General features: G+C 36.8%; 2 long non-coding RNA genes across 2 annotated transcripts in view; one reads left to right on the plus strand and one right to left on the minus strand.

Moving 5' to 3' along the window:
- Positions 1-9,533, minus strand: part of LOC144300209 (uncharacterized) — a 54,546-nt gene extending 45,013 nt beyond the window's left edge. Inside the window, exon 1 of the long non-coding RNA XR_013366801.1 lies at positions 9,099-9,533. This is a non-coding gene — a long non-coding RNA (uncharacterized LOC144300209). The remainder of the gene's footprint in view (positions 1-9,098) is intronic.
- LOC144300210 (uncharacterized) lies at positions 9,210-18,676 on the plus strand. Its single transcript, XR_013366802.1, has 3 exons — positions 9,210-9,434; positions 11,375-11,457; positions 18,274-18,676. It is a non-coding gene; the product is annotated as an uncharacterized LOC144300210 (long non-coding RNA).
- The last annotated feature ends 2,685 nt before the right edge of the window (positions 18,677-21,361 follow it).

Raw genomic sequence — 21,361 nt, forward strand, 5'->3', positions numbered from 1 at the left:
CTGATCTCATGTATTTCTGAACACCAATTCAAAAACTGCTGAGTGGGGTACCTGGGTGGTTCAGTGGTTGAGCGTCTGCCTTTGGCTCAGGTCATGATCCTGGGTTCTGGGATCGAGTCCCATATTGGGCTCCCTGTAGGGATACTGCTTCTGCCTCTATGTCTCTGCCTCTCACTCTGTGTCTCTCATGAATAAATAAATCTTTTTTTAAAAAAGTGCTGAGAGTTTGCTTGTTATCTGGAACATTCAGAACCACAGATAAGATATGTGGTTAATTCTTTAAGTTTTTCTGGAATGCCCTTCTTTTGTGACATTAAGACATAGAGGCAGAAATGAGTGAGCTGCCATAATAGAGATGCCTCTGTGGCTCAGCAGTTGAGTGTCTGCCTTTGGCTCAGGGCATATCCTAGGGTCTGGGATCGGGTCCCACATCAGACTCCCTGTGGGGAGCCTGCTTTTCCCTCTGCGTCTCTCTCTGTCTCTCATGAATAAATAAATAAAATCTTAAAAAAAAAAAAAACAATAACCATAATACCACACATTTGCTTACCACTTTACAAATTACAAAGTAAAAAAAAAAAATTACAAAGTAGTTTTATATACATCATATTTTTTCCACTAGGCTATATATTCCACCAAGGCAGGACCAAGTTGTCTTATTTGAGGCTGTATCTCTTATTGCTAGTGTAGTTAAAAGCTAACTAACTTTATTTTTATATAATGATTAATATCATTCAAGTAGGCACACCAGGGGTAAATATTCTTATTCTAAAGGGCAGAAGAGTTAAATGATAAGTACACAGAAGTAAAATCAAGCTGGTATCAGAGCCAGGCTTTCTGGTCCCAGGCCCATTTCTCTTGCCATTGACAACACTATGTTATCATGCATAATATATTTTTAAGTAGTGGTTAATCCACAAACTGTGAGGTTTTTTATGGTATCACTTGATCCATGTAAAGAGAGTGCATGGTATATAGATGTTCCATTTTGTTGATGTGCATGAGATTCAGTAGGGTTCCAGACACCCCACTACTAAGCAGCAGAGGCGGCAATGAAGCTGAGATCTTCAGAGTCTGTCTCCAGGGCCCTTCTCTCTCTGATTTCACATTACTCTTACTAACCCTCCAAGAGGCAGCTCACTCATTTCTGCATTTAATGGTACTGCCTCTAGCTTCCAAGGGCTCATCTTCCAGTGACAGGTTCAGACATGTGTACCGCTGACCATATGATAACCCCGATCTCAACAAACACAAAAATGGGACACAAAGAGGCCAGAAAGTTCTGTCACAACAAAAAACTAAGGCATTTAGGGACACAAAGTACAATTTTGACTGATTCCAATTTACTTTCTAATCATGAATAAAACATCTACTTTTAATTTCTTAGCCTATAAAAAAAGAAAAAAATGTACAGGAGGGTGAATTGTATTTAATCCAGTCTTTTTTTCTTCTTTAGAATCTATCCTTTCCAGCTTAAATTTAAATAAGTTAAAAGTTATTTAGTTTCTAAATAGATGCTGCTTAGATTTAATGTGGTGATCATTTTGCCATATATACATACCAAATCATTATGTGCTACACCTGAAACTAATATAATGGTGCATGTCAATTATGCCTCAATTAAAAAAATATATTTTCCAACTTTTAGTCAGACCTGTGTCTTTGTAACACAGGCCCACTTCATCTAACCCCCATTAACAGAATCCTCAACTTGTCCAGAGGCAATGCGCTCATTTACTTGCAGCCCCCTATTTGTCTAAGTGGTAGTCTCTGTGTGGTTATGCATTAGAATCACCTTGGTGCTTTTAAAAAATACTTAACGCCTTGTCCCTGCCCAGACCAGTTATATTAAAACTCTAACTATTTTTTTTCTCAACAGAATGAGACAGCTGTGTTTATTTCATTTAATAATGATAAATAATTTTATCTCTATAACTTTCTTACAGTGAATTAAGTCATTTCAATTTTCCCTATCTAGAGTCAATCAACAACTATTTATAGAGAATTTTTTTTCTATAGAGAATTTTTAATTGAATGTGAAATAACCTGAAATTTCCTCCCTACTTTTTAGGTGAATAAACTGAACATAAAATTCCATGAATACTAAAAATAAAATTAATGTCACCTTTTTTCTTGGAAAAGAGTTAGTGAAAAAGAATTAGATAAATTGGTTTACTTTAATAGGTGATTATTTTTAATAGAAAAAAATGCCATGTTCTAGGAAAACTGAAATGCTTCTTAGCAGCTACCAATATAACTACTGCAGTGAAATGTATATTTTGTAAAATATATAATAGGAAATGAATGTAGTGGCTATTTTTAAAACATGTTTTTTTGGAGTTGTGGTGCTACTTCCTAAAAAGAAGGAGCACTGGAGTTTGAAACTGACCACTTTGTCTCTAAATTACTTTGACAGTTTCAATGGACTGAATTTGTAAATGACATGAAACAGCTACTACAAGAACAAAATTGTCTGATTCCTGTTACTTTGTGGTTGCTCCGTCTTTCAGTGACAAAGGCATTTTCTAGAAATCACTGAGAATCATGTATGAACACATTAAGTTGTTTTCCACAATGAAAAACAGATCAAAAGGACTCCCTGAAGCCATGTCTGTCCTTTATTTCTGCTAGTATAATTACTAATCTACTTGGTGGAATACTGGCATTTTACTTTTTTCTAGGTTCATGATTATATTACTTTTTTTTAATCCTCCTGTCTAAAATGCCAGCAGTAGGCTAGAAGAGCTCAGTGACTTTGGTCATAATAAAAATTTAAAATTAAGAATGACATACAGATCTCATGGTATGGTAGAAACAAGAAAAGGACTGGGAGTTGGCTCATTTATGTATGAGCTACAGAAAGTTGCAAACAACTTTACTGGGCTGTGGTATCTGTGAATAAAGAAATAAAAGAAAAGGTGATCTTATGGAAGAGAACATGTAATAGAAGGAAATAAAATCATGTAGACCTTGCTCTGAAAAAAAGAAAAAGTGATCTTTGGGGGAAACCCTTAAAATTAAAAAAAAAAAAAAGTTTCTCATTCTGACACAATTGAATGTAGTCTATTTTATCAAGATGATATTGTTGTATCAATATCTACCATTTTTGTGCGTACTCACTAACCATTATGCATTCCCAACACAGAAATGCAGAGCAGTGGGGAGAAAGTTTCACCAACAGCTATATTCGTGGTATTACACATGGGAATGGCCATGGATCTTTTCAAATGCCATCCAAGTGACGCCTGTCCCACAAGTAAGCTGTCTTTTTGCTCAAAACACCTGCATGTGAATTCCTTGGGGGTGCTTGTTAAACACACAAATTACTGAGCTCCTCTCCACACTGAAGGAATCACAATCATTGTAGGCAGGGTCCAGAAATCTGTACTTAACACACTCTTCAGACAATTCTTATTCACAGGAAAATCTGAGAATAAGTGGACTCAAAACGGACCCAAAGTCATTCATATTGTTTCTAGTCCTTTAAAAAAAAAAATAAGGTGCTTACATCTGACTCTGACCCAGGAACTAAATGTTGATATACATCTTAAGCTCCATAGGAAAGTATCCATTTTCCATTTCAGATAGAAAACATTATGAAGTGGGGACAGGGTGGCAAACCATCAGTACAATTGGAGAACTTAAAAGCAGAGTCCCTGTACTCCCTGAGACAGTTGGAGTCATTACTGCTAATCACTGAGAGGAAGCACATTCACCAAAGAGCATGCTAAATGCCTGCAGGTCTGTAGAAGTCCCTCAATTGAGACATGCTTCATGTAGAAATGGATAATTAGAGAGTGCATGTTCAATTAAATTTGAGGATCTATGAGGTACTAAGAAATATACAGAGTGCTAAAAGGCTGTGCACAGAAACATTTGTTATTGCTAAGTATGAAAAAAAGAACCCTTTTGAAGTCTAAAGCCTAGAGTGCATCTTTAATGCTATTTCAATAGAGGTAGCATCTTGGATTTGGTAACTGTTTTTTAATCTAGCATTTTTTTAAATAAAAATAACTCACAAATAATATAGGTTCTTAACATGAATTTAATAGTGGTGGGAGAGGTGAGATTACTGCTCACTAAATGAATTAAAATATATTTCCTAAATTCCATTTTTGGTTTGACAATCTCAACCAACCATCCATCCACAATGCACACATTCAAAGGTACCAACTCTGGAAAGCTGTGACATTGTATTGTATTTGTTTCTGATGGGGGAGGCATATAGAAGCAGTGTACAATATTGAGTGATAAACTCTCAGGCAATTAAAATTTGCTCAACTAATCTAAAAATAAATATCAAACTTTCATGTCCTAATTATTTTTCTTAAACTTCCAACAAAGATAGCCCATATACTTCATATCTTAATTTCACATCTGAAAGGAAGGAATCTACCCTATTGCTACAACTTGTGCAAATATTCTTTAATGTCTTCTCAGGAGAATGAATACATAAAGAGACATTCTACTATGACATAATTTTTATAACACTGCCAATAGTTTTAGGATGAACTATAGAATATACTAAAGAAGGAAAAATAATTCATTCAATGATTTTTTTACATGACTACTATGTTTCTAGATGATGTTTTCTACATACTTGACATACTTCAATGGATGGCAAAGAGAGACAAAAATTGTCCACACTACTTGGGAAAAAACAATAAAAAACAATTTTAACAGTAAATTATACAGTATATAAGATTGTGATTAGTGCTGTGGGGAAAATAGCAGAATAAGAGGGTTTGGGGGTGAGAGGGTGGGAGGCAAGCTACAATGTAAATAAGATTATCAGTATAGTCCGGAATAAGAACATGAAGATTTGAGCACAGACTTGAAGGAGGTGAGGTTGTTATAAAACAGATATTTATGGGAAAGAGTGCTCCATGCAGAAGGAAAGGCTAGTTGGCATGAAGAACACAAAAGAGGCCAATGCAGAAGTGGCAGGAGCTGAGGGCAAATGGTAAGATATTAGATCAAAGAGTCATAGGGAGGGAGTAGATCCTTACAGTCCATTTCAAAGACTAGGCTTATCCTTCAAGAAAGATGAGAAGCCACCGAAGAGGTTTTTGGTTTTTGTTTGTTTGTTTTCGAGTGGGGGGGGAGAATGCACATGTGGGCGCATCTGCTCACATACATGTGTTGGGGGAGGGGGAGCAGAGGAAGAGGGAGAGAGAATCACAAGCAGGCTCCACACTCAGCAAGGAGCCTCAAGCAGGGCTCAGTCTCACAACCCTGAGATCATGACTTGAGCTAAAATCAAGAGTTTGGTCACTTAACCGACTGAACCATCCAGGTACCTCACCACTGAAGAGTTTTGAACAGAAATTATAGAACTATGCATATAGCTAGTCCTATGACCCTAAAGCAGTACAGCCTAGAGTTTAGGGACATGAGCTTTAGAGTCAAATGGATGTGAATTTGGATTTTTGCTCCACCTCTAACCAGCTGCATAACTCTTACTCAATTTTCTCATCTACAGAAAGGGGTAATCCTTGCTTCAAAGGGTGGTTGTAAATATTTATTTAGGTAATATTTAAACTGCCTGTCTCAGAGATTATGTTTTTCAAGATGGTAGCAAAAAGGGTTTTCTGTCCTTTCTTCTTTTAAAACTTATAGCCAGGTGACATAACAAATAAGGGAAATCTCTTCCACATTATGAAGATCAAAGGCAGACAGAGGGAAAAAATGTAGATGGAAAAATGATAAATAACTAAGAGAAAGGACACAGTTCAGACATAAGAATCTATAAAGGGAGATTGTTCCCATTATCATGCTAGCCGACACCACACTATTGTACCCCTACCTGTGTCTGCTCCTAGATATTAAGAAATGAATATTAATGCAAAACCCCCTGATCATTCTTACCACAACCATCACTGTGGTTTAATAGTGGATTTCCCTTATATTTATTTTTTAATTGACCATTATCTATACCCCAAAATAAACCTGGACTAACTCTCACTTTTGCTTATTCTTTTGGGGAAATCCAGCCAAATATACCATCCTCATCTTCATCTTCCAAAACCCAGCCTTGAACAGTACATCTCTTGGTCAAACATGTTAAAGGACTTTATTTTGCCTGCAGGAAGAAACCTACACTCCTTAAGTAGGCCCACTGGTGACCTCCAGGGATATGTCCTTATGAGAGTTTTGTGACAGCCAAACTATTTGTTCTTCAAACATGCTTATTCCTATGCCTAAATCTATATTGGTCCTTTTGTCCAGAATTCCATCACTGACCATTGCCACTTATCAAACCCCTACTATTCCTTCTAGAACCAAGTCACATTTTATATCCTCCACCAATACTTTCTCACCAGCCCTCTGCAGTCACTCCATCTTCAGAACTATATAACACTCTTGCCTGTGCCATTCATTTATATTGAGTACTGCTACCTTCTACTTTTATCTTTGTATACACATTTCCTTACTCCCCGGTTTCACTATAAATCCCACAGGTTTAAAAATCTGGGAATGTCCAGAACTACTCCTGCAGTAACCAGTTTTGCCAAGAGCCCAAGAAATCAAGCAGAGTTCAAAAGCACCAAGATTCAGAAACCTCAGAAAAGAGCAATAAAAAAATTAAGGATTCAGAAAGTAGTGCCATTAAAAGTTTAGAAAACTTGTCATTATTTAGCTTAGAGAAGAAAAAGCTGGGAAAGACCTAAAAGTCTCTGTCAACTGTGAAAGGATATTTGGTTTATGGCTATTCTCAATGTCAACTAAGAAAAAGACAATCTAAAGCAATGTGATTTAAAGACTTAGCAAGATATTAAGAACTTTCTGTGAAGATTCTGAAACTGAAATGTACATTATCATGGTAAAAAGTTTTTCCTGAATTTCTTCAGTTTTTAAAAATAATGATTCTGCTACAGATCTGATATGTAAGGACCTTGGAAGTTGTCACATTTGTCCTTACTACAAGAAAAAAATAAACAAACTGAAAATCAACTTTTTTTTTTTTTTTTTTTTTTACCCACCAAAGAACTGAGGTCACAGGATAAAGAACCACCTTAAAATATGGAGGGACAGGTAAGTTCAGAGCACTAAAGCCTAGATCTGTTTACCTGAAGCAATAGTAATTTTGACAAACTAGGGAGAGCAGAGTATATACTACAATAAAAATGAGAAATTCCTTGGGAGCAGCAATCTTGTCCCCCACCAACTTTTGTGGGATTTACCTCCAGAATGCCATCAAGTTCCCAGTCAGAAGTTTATAAAGATTACCTGTGGCTCTGGCACAGGTTGGGGAAGTGTAATCACTGAAATACTCACAGAAGGTTCTCTACAACAAATGGCTACTCTCCAGGGGAAAGACTTTATCAGAGCTTTACTCCACCTAGGAGAAAGGCTTTTTTCCTACCCCAGCCCCTTCTATCCTTCTCATCTAACCTAAGAGGATGAGGGAAGGCTAAGAAACACTTGTGAAGGTCACAGATTCACTAAAGACAAACATTTAATCGTAAGATTATAGAATGCTTTTCCTCTCTTACACCTTAACCACCACACCAACAGGGTCCCCATATAATAACAGTGGATTATAGCTGAAAAATATCCAAGATGCAGACTTTATCTGACAAGGAGCACCCAGGGAAACCCAGAGTCAAAGAGGCCACAAAGATAAGAGCACTAAAAGAACATGAAGCCTCTGTCACCTACAGCTACAACAAAAATTAACTACATAGCCCAATTCCTAACTAGACTAACCATACAGCCTCACCCCACAGGTCTATCTACTTCAGTTCCTATTACAAAATCAAATGTTATAAATTACAAACACTGTAAATGAAAAACGACTTTGATGGGCTCATTGGTAAAATAAATACAGAAGAGAATAAATGAGATTCTTTAAGAAAATAGCAAAAATAGCTCATCGGAAGCACTATTCAAAATAGCCAAAATGTGGAAACAATCCCTCTCTCTATCAGCAGATAAATAGGTAAAAAAAATGTGGTCTATACTTAAAATGAAATATTGCTCAGCCACAAAAAGGAGTAGAGTACTGACACTTGCTATAAGTGGAATGAATCTCAAAAGTATGTTAAGTGAAAGAAGCCAGATACAAAAGGTCACACATTTTATGATTCTACTTATATGAATTATCCAGAACAGATAAGTGCAAATAGACAGAATGTAAACTAGTAGTTACCCACAGCTTATAGCAGAGGTATGTGGGGAATAACTGCTTACTAAATAAGTAGTCTTCTTTTGAGGTGATAGAAATAGTTTGGAACTAGCTACAGATGGTGTTTGCACAATACTGTAAATGAACTAAATGTCACTAAATTGTGCCCTTTATTTTTTTTAAAGATTTTATTTATTTATTCATGAGAGATACAGAAAGAGAGGCAGAGACATAGGCAGAGGGAGAAGCAGACTTCTCTAGGGAATCCCGATGTGGGACTTGACCCCAGAACTCCGGAACCGTGCCTAAGCCAAAGGCAGATGCTCAACCACTGAGCCATCCAGGCATCCCCGAATTGTGCCCTTTAAAATGGTTAATTTTATGCTTTTGAACTTTACCTAAATTTAAAAAAAAAGGCTACATCACTAGAAAATTCCCAAATTAAAATGCAAAGAGAAAAACAAAATGAAAAAAGAAAAGTACAGAATATCATCTAAGAACTGTGAGATAACTTCAAAAGGTCTAGCATATATATATATATATATATATACACACATATATATATTTATATAAAGATGGCAATGAAGCAACTGAATTTTAAATACATTTTAACATATTTAGGGTTTGGACTCCTTGGCTGCGGGCATCTAAATATGACTCTGGCTAATCAGGGAATTTGGGGAAGAATATCAAAGAAATCACGGGCTTGATGAAGGCTAGAAAGCCAACCTTGGCAACAGGATTCCTCAAGGGAGCTCCAGACAGCAAGGAAATAGGAACAGCCTCACAACAAAAAGAGTAAAGTCAATTTTTCCCTGCTGTGATGAACATACTCCCAACTATTATTTATTTTCAGCCTTCTCAAAATCCAAAACCTCCAATAAAAAGTGTCTGCCTCTGCTTAGTTCATGGACACTCACTGGCTGTGAGGGGAAGAAGTAGGACAGTCTGGACTTCTAAGGTTTCTGACCTTTATGGGGAGGCAGGCACTGGTCCTCTCTGCCCAGCTGCTGGTGGTCTCAAGAGCTCAAATGAAAGGCTTGCAAATGTAGACTCAGAATTCTGAGGAGGGAGCATTCCTGCCAGGGCCCCCTGGTATGCCTAAGCCCAGCTCAAGAAGTGCTGCAAGAAGCTGCACAGCAGAACAAACAGCAGCTGCAGGGGTGAAACGCCATTCCTGGGGCGCTGAAGACAAGAAGAGCAAATAAGCCTCCTGTCTCCACCTAGTGCCCTCTATAAACGGGAAGTCAGCTAGCAAGGGAGACACGAGAATCGGCATAATCCCAGCCCCAATGTCACGAGCCAGGTATAGCAGTGTGAATGAGAGCTGACAGACAATTGCTTCATCACTGGTACGTCATTCCACCAAGACCAACACATGGAATGAAGGAACTGTCCAGACGAAATTGGGTTGCCTGGAAAAAAGCAAGATGTTTTGGTTGCCCAGCAACCAAACATGGGAACATGAGAACTCCAGAAGACTAGGAAGAGCCACCTTCTAAGTATCTAATAAAAGATAGCTACTTCTCACAGTTTCTAAAAAGGTGGCAAAAATACTCTGATTTTTGAATTTAAGAGGTTGGCTCAGTAATGGCTTTTGGGAGAAAATCTAAAAATGATATAATGCTTTACCCACTCAATGTATGGCTCCAGGTATATGGAACACAGAGATCAAAGAGCAAGCATAAATTTGAGAATTAAATGCTAATAGAGTTCATTCCAAAGTAACTGGTGATGGGCATTTTCGGAGCACATGATAGTAAAGGAAAATCTCCTTAGAAATAGTCACTGAAGGGGGCACATGGGTGGCTCAGTCAGTTAAAGCATCTGACTCTTGATTTCAGCTCAGGTCATGTTGTAAGATCAAAGAAAGAAAAGAGAAAGAAAGAAAGGGTCATTGGAATTCTGTATTTTTAAAGTGGCTTTGGAGCAATTATAGACTGAAGTACCGAGACTCCTCTGTAATCAATGTTAAAGTTCTGAAAAAGGACACAGCAAATGCAGGTCAGACAGGGACATGAGAACTGTGACACATGGAAAAGTTGACAAGTGACAGAGACAACCAAATCTAACAAGGACAGAAGTAGCTCCTCTACATCAAGCTTAGCATTCTACCCATCACTAGGAGAAGAATCCAAAGTTAATATCAAACTCAAAAAAATAAAATACACATATTAAACTAAAAAAACTTAGTATCAAAACCTCGTAGTATATTAGTGGCAGTTGTTAATATTTGCTTAAATTAAATATATTGCCATGGCTCCCAAGCTAGTGTCGGACAAATGTGGTTTGGAGAGGCGCATATGGCTGTAAGATGTACTCCATGAAAGGTAAAGTATTCTGTGGTCTGCTGGGAGCTTTAGGATTCACACTGGCAAATTAAAGAGCCTGAGAGTCTTGCCATAAAGAGAAATGCTTACCTTTAACTCAGTGCATCCTCCATTTATTTCAACTGAAAAGCCTGGTTTCAATAAACATCTCCCTGAATGTTTTTTTTTTTTTTCCAGAACATTTTCCCCAAATTCCAAAATTGGTGACCATTCAGGGAAAAAAAAATAGGGAAAAATAAGGATTTACTAAATCAGAATTTTTATTCTGATAACCTAAACCAACCTAAATATAATTTGGCTAAAATAAAAAAATGGACTTCTTCTAAGAAGATGAAATACCTACTGATGTATTACGTAATTAGATAAGCACATCTCTCATTGATTAAAATCTACAATTTTAACATATTCCAAGGTAATTTTATTCCACCTGATTATTTGAGGAAAAGAAGGGCCTCTCTATATACCTATTTTGAAAGCAAAGCATAAAATGACCCCAAGTTTCTGAAAGTTCTCAGATGGTGCTTTGTAAATGCATAAAATATACATGCTTGTTCTCTCTGCCTCCCTCCTTCCCTCTTTTCTTCCTTCTCTCTCTCTCTCTCTCTCCCCACCCCCCCAAAAAAACTTACTCTTGGCTATTATCACCTTCTGTTAAAGGGTTGGAAAGCAAACTCACAATTTGGGTTAAAATGGAATGTAGTTTCATAGATCTGAACTAAAGTGGCAAACTTTTAGGAAATACTAAATGGCAGAATAACATTTCAAAAATTTTGAAAGCCCAGATTAGTTAAGAATGACAAATAAAACTCTGCTTTTATGGAATGCAGGCAAGTTAAACTTCATTTCAAAAAGGTACAAATTCTTTCTTTTTTGAAAAGCTGTATTAAAATAAATGAATTCCAGTTTCATATTTTAGTTTCCAGATGCTGCCTCCAGCTCCAGACATCATTGGAAGGCTGATCACCCTGTTTTCGTGTCATGGGAGAAGCACTACGTGATGTGAGAATTTAAGTCCAAGAGAACAAGATCTCTGCTTAAGAAATGTGTAAAGGAGGGCACCTGGGTGGCTCAGTTGGTTGAGTGACTCTCGACTTCAGCTCAAGTCATGATCTCAGGTTCATGATCTCAGGGTTCTGAGATCAAGACATCATCTGGCTCTGCACTGAGTGCAGAGTCTGCTAGTCCCCTCTCTTTCACCTCTCCTCACAATGCACACCTGTGTGTGTGTGTGCACGCGCGCATGTGCGCACCCAAGCATGCACTCTCTCAAATAAATAAATAAATAAAATCTTCTAAAGAGAGAAATATGTAAAGGAGAGTTGTTAAAATTAGAGTAACTGGCAATTAATATATTAATATAGCAATTTATAGTTTATAAAATATTTTAAGTGGTATTATTTCACTTGGTCATCCAAAGAGCCCATGAAAGAAGTTAAGCAGGTGCTATTACTATCTTCTCTGTTTTGCACTGAAGAGACTGAGTGAGGTTACATGGCTTATCCTGGAATGCACAGGGATAAGAGGCAAGAATGACCTAAATCTAACTCCAGATCCTGTGTTCTTTTCTCATTCATCCACTGTCCCACCTGGGGGACATCTGAGCTATGGCTCAGATTCACAGCCAACTATTACCATCAACTCAGTAAAGTCTTAACTACACACTTAGAAAAAGAAATCATGTCACTTTTAAGACTAAAGAATCATAAAATTGCATTTATATGCTGAAGAAATTTTTTAAAGATTTTATTTATTCATGAGAGACACAGAGAGAAGCAGAGACATAGGCAAAGGGAGAAGCAGGCTCCCTGCGGGGAGCCGGATACAGGACTGGATTCCAGGACTCCAGGATCACGACTTGAACCACTCAGGTGCTCTTATGCTGAAAATTTTTGGTAAAGAATTTTATTATATTAAAAAATCTTAAAAACATTAAAGACTCCTTGAATAACAAACTTAAATACATTCATAAAATTAATTTATCTTTTAAAAAGAGCAAACAATATAAATGATATCTCAATTAGTTGGCTTTTTAAAATAGTAAACATTAATGTTGGATTCCTTTATATGTATAAATTTATCATATAATTTATGTAAATAATTTGAGGAGTTCCATGCTTTCTTCTTATACTCTTCTACTACTATCAACAGAATGCTAGTTTCTATATAAAATCTTCTAAATTCTGACTGTTAGCTATCGTCCAAAAGTGTATCAATCGTTTGCCACTTTCAACACAGATTTGAGGTTTTAACAATATTCAGTGGCAGAAAGTCACCAAGCATGCAACAAAATAGTTTCAACAGTCATAATCTATAAATTCACTAAAGTGTCTAGATACTAGCTAATTTCTGTCAGCTACAAAACCCCATGAAACACTGAGACAAGCTTGTATCATTAGGAGAGAGAAAGAATAGATGGTTCTTTAATTATCTCTGCCTATTTAGGAACACACAATTCATTTATTCCTTTACTTGATAAATACCTATTATGTTGACTGTTAAAGATGCTAGTGAAAACACAAGGTTTAAATAATAGAAACAATGCAAAGGCATGTTTACTAGGCAGATTTTATATATGACACTAAAAATATGAAAATATGTGAGTAAAACCATTCCTTTCTTTATGGAGATGGCAGTCTGGCAAAAGACAGAATAATTGTCACAGAAACTTAGATATAGAAGCTACTTAAGGTAAGTTTAAAACCCAGTTCAGGTGTCAAGATTTAGAGATCATTACCTGTAAACTAGAAAGAACATGTAAGTCATGGCTAGAGAAGGTGTTGAAATCCAGCTCAAGACAGGCACATACAAGATTTGTACTTGTACAAATAGTCAGTGCCCAATACAGTCTGTAATCCATCAAGCAAGATCAAGTACATCAAGGCTGTGGGCAACAAACTAGGAATAGAAGGAAACCACCTCAACATAATAAGAGCCATAAATAAAAAGGCCACAGCTGGGGCGCCTGGGTGGCTCAGTCAGTTGAGGGTCCAGCTCTTGGTTTCCACTTAGGTCACAATCTCAGGGTCTTGAGATCAAGCCCCAAGTTGGGCTCCCTCTCAGCAGAGATTCTGCTTGGAGATTTTCTCCCTCTGCCCCTCTCCCCACTTGCATGTGCTCATGTTCTCTCTCTCTCTCTCTCTCTTTCAAATAAATAAATCAATCTTTAAGAAAAATAAAAATAAAAAGACCACAGCTAACATGATATTCAATGATGAAAGACTGAAAGCTATGTCCTCTAAGATCAGAATAAGACAAGGATACTGGATTGTAACAGCACAGCACCCTGAAATAAGTGCTGGAATTCCTATTCAGAACAATTAAACAAGAAAAATCAATAAGAGGCAACCAAATTGGAAAAGAAGTAAAATTATCTGTTCACAGATGACATGACTTTATAAGTGGAAAACCCTTTAAACTCTACCAAAAAATGTTAGAAATAGTAAATGATTTTAGCAAAGTTTCAGAATACAAAAATTAACACAGAAAAATCAGTTGTGTTTCTATACACTAAAAACAATTAATCCAAAAAGGAAATTAAGATAGCCTCAGCTACCATAGCATAAAAAAAGGAACACTTAAGAATAAACCTAACCAATGAGGTAAGTTTTGTACACTTAAGACTACAAAACATTTGCAAACAATAGTATTTCTTGCTACTTTAGAGAAATCAAAGATACAAATTAAATGCAAGACAATCTGTGCTCATAGATTAGAAGACTTAATATTGTTAAAATATTCTTACTACCCAAAGTGATCTACAGATTCTATGCAATCCCTATCAAAATTCCAAAGGCATTTCTTTTCAGAAATAACATAAAACTGTAAAATTCACATAGAATTTCGAGAGATATCAAGTAGCCAGAACAATCTTGAAGAACAAAACTAAAGGCCTTATACTTCTTGATTTCAAAACAAGTCAGACATGAAGGGAGCCAGCATCTTTCTTGTCCTCATTACATACAACAGGCTGTGTGCCCATGCAATAACTCCAGCACCGATAGTTAAGATGCTCTTCAATATTGAGCAACTCAAGGGCAATTAACATGCTTGCTTTTAGAGGACATTATCGTTTCTTGTTGTTTGTTTTGTTTCTTACCATGAATGGTGGAATTTTAGAATTTTTCTGGCTGTTGTAGTCAGGGATGATTTTCTTAAAAAATAGAGATCTTCTCAAGAAAATGGAAGTTTGCTGAAAGAATACAGTAAATACTACAGAAGTCCATGATAGGGGGGCTCATTGCCCAACAGAATTTCACAGAAGGTGGATGAGAATTAAGGCTCCTTTCTCTATGCCTCCTTTGCATGCTATAGGTTGATGGTTTAGAATTTAGACTAACTGAAACTGCCTGAAATTAGATCTATCTTTTATTCAGTTTCTTCAATTTCATCATCTATAAAAAGGCTAATGAAGTGAAGTGTTTAAAACAATATCCAGAATGGAGTAATCTCAGTATTTTGCAGAGTTCCTTTATCTATAGTCTATTTTTCTCTATTTATTAATTAGCTTCCACTTGATCCAACAAGATGGCTGATCTGCCCATTTTCTGTTCAAAAGCTTGCTGTCTGTAAATCTATGTCTTTCAGTTTTAATTCTTGAGAGAAGTTGATTTACTGCCAGAAATTCTACAATATGCAAAGATGCCCCTTATTCTGGACAGGTTAAGGAAGAACGCATGTCTAATACACAGAAATTATGTTTTTCTCCATATATATACATATACCACTCCATTAGAGAGAGTGAAAAAATTTTCACCATATCTCCCATACTATAATGTACAGTGGGGAAACAATTTATAATGTATTTTTTTAGTGCTCTCAAAGTTGGTGTTTGTTGCAGTTCTATGGATGGGGAAACTAAGACAAAAGATTGACTTGTTCATGCTTCAATGAGAGTAAATGGCAGTACAAGGACTTCATTTTAATTCTGTTAACTTCAAAATCATTATTTTTTCCATATTGTCTCCCTATTAATTACTTAACATGAGTTCACTTTTCCATAAACTTTGCAAAACAGAAGAATTCTATTGGGGCCTTTCTTTTTTTTTTTTTTAAGAATTTATATATTTATTTATTTGAAAGGGGGGTGGAGAAAGGGACAGAGCCCAGTGCAGGGCTCAACCCCACAGCCCTGAGATCATGACCTGAGCTGAAATCAAGAGTCGGAGACTTAACTATGTGAGCTCCCCAAACACCCCATATGAATTCTATTGTGACCTGAATTATTACTTGCTCTGTAATGAATTTTGATTGCTCCTTGATTTAAGGAATTTCTCCCATATTAACTACTTGCCCTCTCTAATCTTTTGATTGCCTACCTTCACTATTAATGTGACTATAAAATTAGCATCACCTTAACAAAAGAATATTTAGCTGCAAATAAAATAAATAAAAATACATTTTCTCTTTAAAAATGTCTATTTGGGAAGAAGAATTATAGATTATTTTCATTGTTTTATTTCCTTTTTTACATGATATTTGTGCACACTGCCTACAGTGTTCTCAGCAAAGGCATAAAATGACTGCCTTTAAAAAAAAAGGCATTCTTCCCAGATTCCTCCTTGGTGTTATATTTTTCAATTCTCTATAGAAAATCAATTTAGAAAGAAAAAATAGGGAAAGAGGTGTGAGAGAGAAAGGAAAAGAGGCATGTATTTCCTTCACACAGCTCATTCTTAGAGGTTATGAGAATTCCTTGAAAATAGAGTAGTTCTCAGAAATGTTAGAATTATCGTTCAAATACAATGTACAAGGATTGTCCACTTCAGCCTTGTTTGTGATAATAGGAAATTAGATGCAATCTAAAGCCCATCGTTGGGACACCACTCAAGTATTAACTGCTTAATCAGATCCCTGCAAAAGCCATCCAATCTGAGCACAATCAGCTCCCCCTCTTATCAATCTTAGGATTTTAAATTGACAGGGACATCCAAGAGCACCTAAATAACACTCTTCATTTTATAGCTGAGGAAACATAGCCCCAGTAAAATTATGAGACCTGTTCAACATCATACCTTCAGTTGGCACCTAGTTAATAATCAAATAAAATAGAAGTCCTCTTATTCACTGAAAACAGAACCAGTAGTTGGTTGATAAACAGAACAAGCTAATTAAAATATACAATCATTAAAAAGTATTACAATTACATTTTTTCTTAATATATCTAAATCTATGCAAATTCACCTTTTTTTTGTCACTGTTGGACCAAGGGTTTCTCTGAGAATGGGCCCACTGATTGGAGTTCCAAATTTTCCTTCCCACATAACCACATGTATAATGCATTTATGCATTGCTTATGATTTTCCACTATCATTTCTTTAAGTGAATAAGGAATTTTGCAAAGCAATCTAAGGGCAGAATCCTTTTAGAATTTTATCACCCATTTTCCATGTTTTATAATTGTCTCATGGCTACTTCAACAGCAATTTCTTTTAGCAAACACTTTTGAGCCTAGTGAAAGCATTCAACTTGGTCTTAGCACTTCCATTTCATTATTCCACATAATATTTAATTAAATAACACAATAACAATAACAATATGACTGGCAAGCAGAGATTTCAGATAAACTAAACTAACTCCAGGTAAACACGCAACTCACCTAATGAAAATAGATGTACCCAGGCATACTAGGAAGAAGGATGCTACCAGCAGTTATCTTTCAGTGTATCAGAGGCAACAGTGAGTGTTATTTATTGGTGGAGGGAATGGCAAGCTTCCATTAAACTACACAGTCAGGTAAGTAGAGACTGGCCAAGAGAGCTTCTACTGTAGCTGAACTTAAAAGTAAGTTTTCTCAACTCAAGATTCTCTCCACCAATTTGGATTAATCTCTAGCCAAGTATGTGATAACAAATTTAGTGATATCGGAGTACCTTGGTGGCTCAGTGATTGAGCATCTGCCCTTGGCTCAGGTGTGATCCCAGGGTCCAGGAATAAAGTCCCACATCAGCCTCCCTTCAGGGAGCCTGCTTCTCCTTCTGCCTCTGCCTCTTTCTTTGTGTCTTTCATGAATAAATAAGTAAAATCTTTTAAATAAATAAGGAAATTCAGTGATATCTTAAAAACAGACTAAATGTCTTAAAGGCAGATGCCTATGTTTTCTTATCCAATGACATCTGCAGAAGGAGGTTGAAGCAACTGGGACATGCCATTAACAGCCCTGCTTATTCAGCAATTACCGTTTTCTTTCTAAACTTTCTATATGAGAATCGAATGCTAATGAAAGTAAATCAAAATGTTACATCTGTATCAGTTAGGGTTCTCCAGGGTAGATAGAGAGATGATAGATAGGTGATGGTAAATTCTAAGGAATTGGCTCATGTGATTGTGGGGGCTCGCATATCCAAAATCTGTACACTTGTAAGGGAGGCTACCAAGCTGGAAACTTCAGGCAGGCCTTCTATGTTACAGTCTTGAGCAGAAGGCAGAATTCCTCCTTCTTCTTTTGGGGCGGGGTCGGGGGGGCTGTACTTCTAAATCCTTCAACTGATTAGATGAGACCCACCCATGTTATTGAGGGTAATGTCCTTAAAGTCAACTGAGTGCAAATGTTAATCACATCTACAAAATACATTTACAGTAACATCTAATATTTGGCCAAACAACTAGGCACCTTAACCTAGCAAGCTGACACATAAAATTAAATATCACTATATCCTATATGGCAGAGTACATAGGGTGATTTTAAAGCAAAATTGGAATTATTGATTAAAATATTTCAGTCATATCCACTTTCTATATCACCAAAAACAAATAAACAGGTTTTCAGTCAAATTAGAGGCAAACATTTTCTAAACAATCTCTTTTATTCTATCCTAGGTCCCTGTGCTTTGTATCCAGTTGGCTTATCGATAGAAGCAATTCATGCTTTAATAATGCAAATGCTATACATTGATTAAAACAAAAAGATGCCCTTGGAAACATGTGCCTCATTTGTGTTATATCAGAGGAAGGTGGGATGCTTTCTCTATAATCATCTTAGAAGTTCTAGCAAACTAGCAAAAGTCTACCAAGAATCTAGTTTTCAAGATTTGTTGGATTTCCAATCAGATATGGGAAAGAAAATTTAGGAGCTTGGTAACTAGAAGAAACAGCTCTCTCTAAGGAAGAAGAGGAGCTAATGCTATGCATAGAAAAGTTCTCCAACCAAGCCTTGAAAGAAATCAGCTCAAGTTCCTTAAGAGAGAAGATTTTAATAAAATTTTAAAAGTTAGCTTATGCTTTGGGGAATCTAAGAAAATAATTGTGACAGAAGTGGGGATAGAGCCCTCATCTCAGTGAGTGTGACATCATAGCTCTCTGAAGTATAATAAAGAATTTGGCTGGCCTTTAGCTTTCTTGTTCTTGGGAGGTAAGTTCTGAATCCTTGAGATTTCCCAAGTGATGGGAATGTCTTTGTTATTTATGGTTTATGGTGAGCCCCAAGGGCCATATCTGAGTTTGGGAGGGGCGCTGGCCATGCCAGAAAAACCAATCATGTATATACAATGAAACCCCAGTGGAAAGTCTGGACACCTGAAGCTCAGATGAACTTCCTATTTGTTGATAATACTGATATGACAGAAGGAATCATAATTATCACACTTTCCTGAATTCTAGGAGTCATGCTAATTACCAAACCCGAGATGGGTAGTGGGAACTTCCATATTCGTAGCCAGTTGCTCAGATGTACAGGTGACTTGGGGCACCTGGGTGGCTCAGTGGTTGAGTATCTGCCTTTGGCTCAGGTTGTGATCCCAGGGTCCTGGGATCGAGTCCCACATTGGGCTTTCCACAAGGAACCTGCTTCTCCCTCTGCCCGCGTCTCTGCCTCTCTGTGTCTTTCATGAATAAATAAATAAAATCTTCAAAAAAAAAAAAAAAGTGCAAATGACCTGGAAATCCCCAAACTTGTGGCTGGTGTCAGAAATGAGGGCAATCTTGCTGGAGAGTGCCTGTGAAGACTGAGCTAACTCTGGGTTACAAATACAATTGTATTACTCAAAGCAGGGTCACAAGGACAGTAGGAGGGAAGTGAGGGAGCTAGACGCATAGGCAACTTTTAGGAATTTTAGAATTCAGCGATTTCATTTTACATGAAATATAACATAAAAAATATATTAAAAAATAATTAAAATGTTCTCACATCCCCAGATTAAATATTAAATATCATTTTTCTTTGAGAAATCGAAAGGCTTTTTTTTATAATTTTGTTTTTGAAAGAATTATCTAAGTTTTGAAAAATTAAAAATAACCCATTTATTACTAATAATACCTTTTTTTGGTAATCATTGTGATACTTGGGAAATCTTGAGAAGAAAAATCCAACCTAAAAAAAAAAAAAAAAAAAAAAAAGAAAAATCCAACCTAAAAATTATTTTCACATGTAATAAAGTTTTTATGGATTCTAAATTTAGCATTTAATGAAGTTGACATGATGCCTCAGGTGTCTCAAGTACCTAATATACAGATCAGTTCTGCTTGGCAACCCAGTGATTCTGTGGGATGGGAACAGAAAGTCAACATTAAGTACCCGTCTTAGTCAGCTCAGGCTGTATAATGAAGTACCACCAATTAAGTGATTTAAACAAAAGAAATTTATTTTCTCACAGTTCTGGAGGCAGGAAAACCAATATCAGGGTTTCACAGGTTCTGTTCCTGATGAGAGTCATCTTCTTGGTCTGCAGACAGTTGCCCTCTCACTATATCCTTTCATGGCAGAGAGAAAGAGAGAGAGCTCTGGTCTCTCTTCTTTTAATAAGGGCATTAATCTATTGGATTAGGGCCCCACCCTTATGACTTTATTTCCTAAAGACCCTATTTCCACATACAATTATGTTGAAGGTTAAGGCTTCAACATATGAATTTTGGTGACAGGCAATTCAGTCCATCGTAGTACAGGGTGATTTTTTTTTTATTATTAATTTATATTTTGTTCTTTTCCGTTTCACACTGTAAACAAATGGCTAAGCCTTTGGGTACCTTCTCCTCTTAGGTACTTGTATTGTGTCACAGACAGCAGAAACTGCTGAGAGCTCACCATCTTCCCGGCTAGTGTTTTATAGTCTTTATTACAAGAACTATTTAAGATGATAGGGTCAGGAAGTAGGTTGGGGGGTGGGGGAAGGAAGTGGCTTCAGAGGGTTAAGAGAAAGAGAGCCCTCCCATTTCCCCAGGCACCAACCATAGAAGCCTTCCAGACTCTTGGCACATCAAGGAAAGAGAAGGGAGCCCCCAAAATGACTGAGTTTTAATGTCCTACAACTAGCAGGGCAGGACAGCAACTTAGAAAATAGAGATACTTTTCTGGAGATAAAGGCATCACCATTTTATTCCCAAAGTGATTATTTTTCAGGCCCTGGTTGGCCCTGGATGACCTTCACCCTAGCTGCATGACCCAGTGAATCAGGGATTACATTCACTTCAGTTTAAGAACCAAGTATTCAATACATTCGTGTGTATGTATGTGTGTGCACAGATATATATATATGTGCACACACATACACACCTATATATCACTTACTACATGCAGAGAACTATGTGCTTGTGCTGGGGATAATGAGCATAATGTCAGCCTGCATGGCATCTGCCAAGAAAAACAACCATTAAATAAGAAATTAACAATAAAATGTGAAACATTAAGTGATGGCACAGGAAGTCAGTGTCATGAGTACACAAGGAGACCTTGGAAGGCAGTCACAGGAAGTGGTCAAAGATCAAAGAATGGACAAGTAGCCAAGCAACAAGGAAGAAGGAAGACTAGTCTAGAAAAGAGGAAGGAATCTACTTACCAAGTCTTGAAGAACCAGTCACCAAAGCCCTGTAGGGTCAACATCAATTTCAACTATGCACTCAGCATAGCAATCTTCTCCAAAGTACACCGACACGTTGTGGTCTAAACTTTGCTGAAAAAATATGTCCCCTTCTG

The sequence above is a fragment of the Canis aureus genome, chromosome 28 (assembly GCF_053574225.1).
Source record: "Canis aureus isolate CA01 chromosome 28, VMU_Caureus_v.1.0, whole genome shotgun sequence".
NCBI lineage: Eukaryota > Metazoa > Chordata > Mammalia > Carnivora > Canidae > Canis > Canis aureus.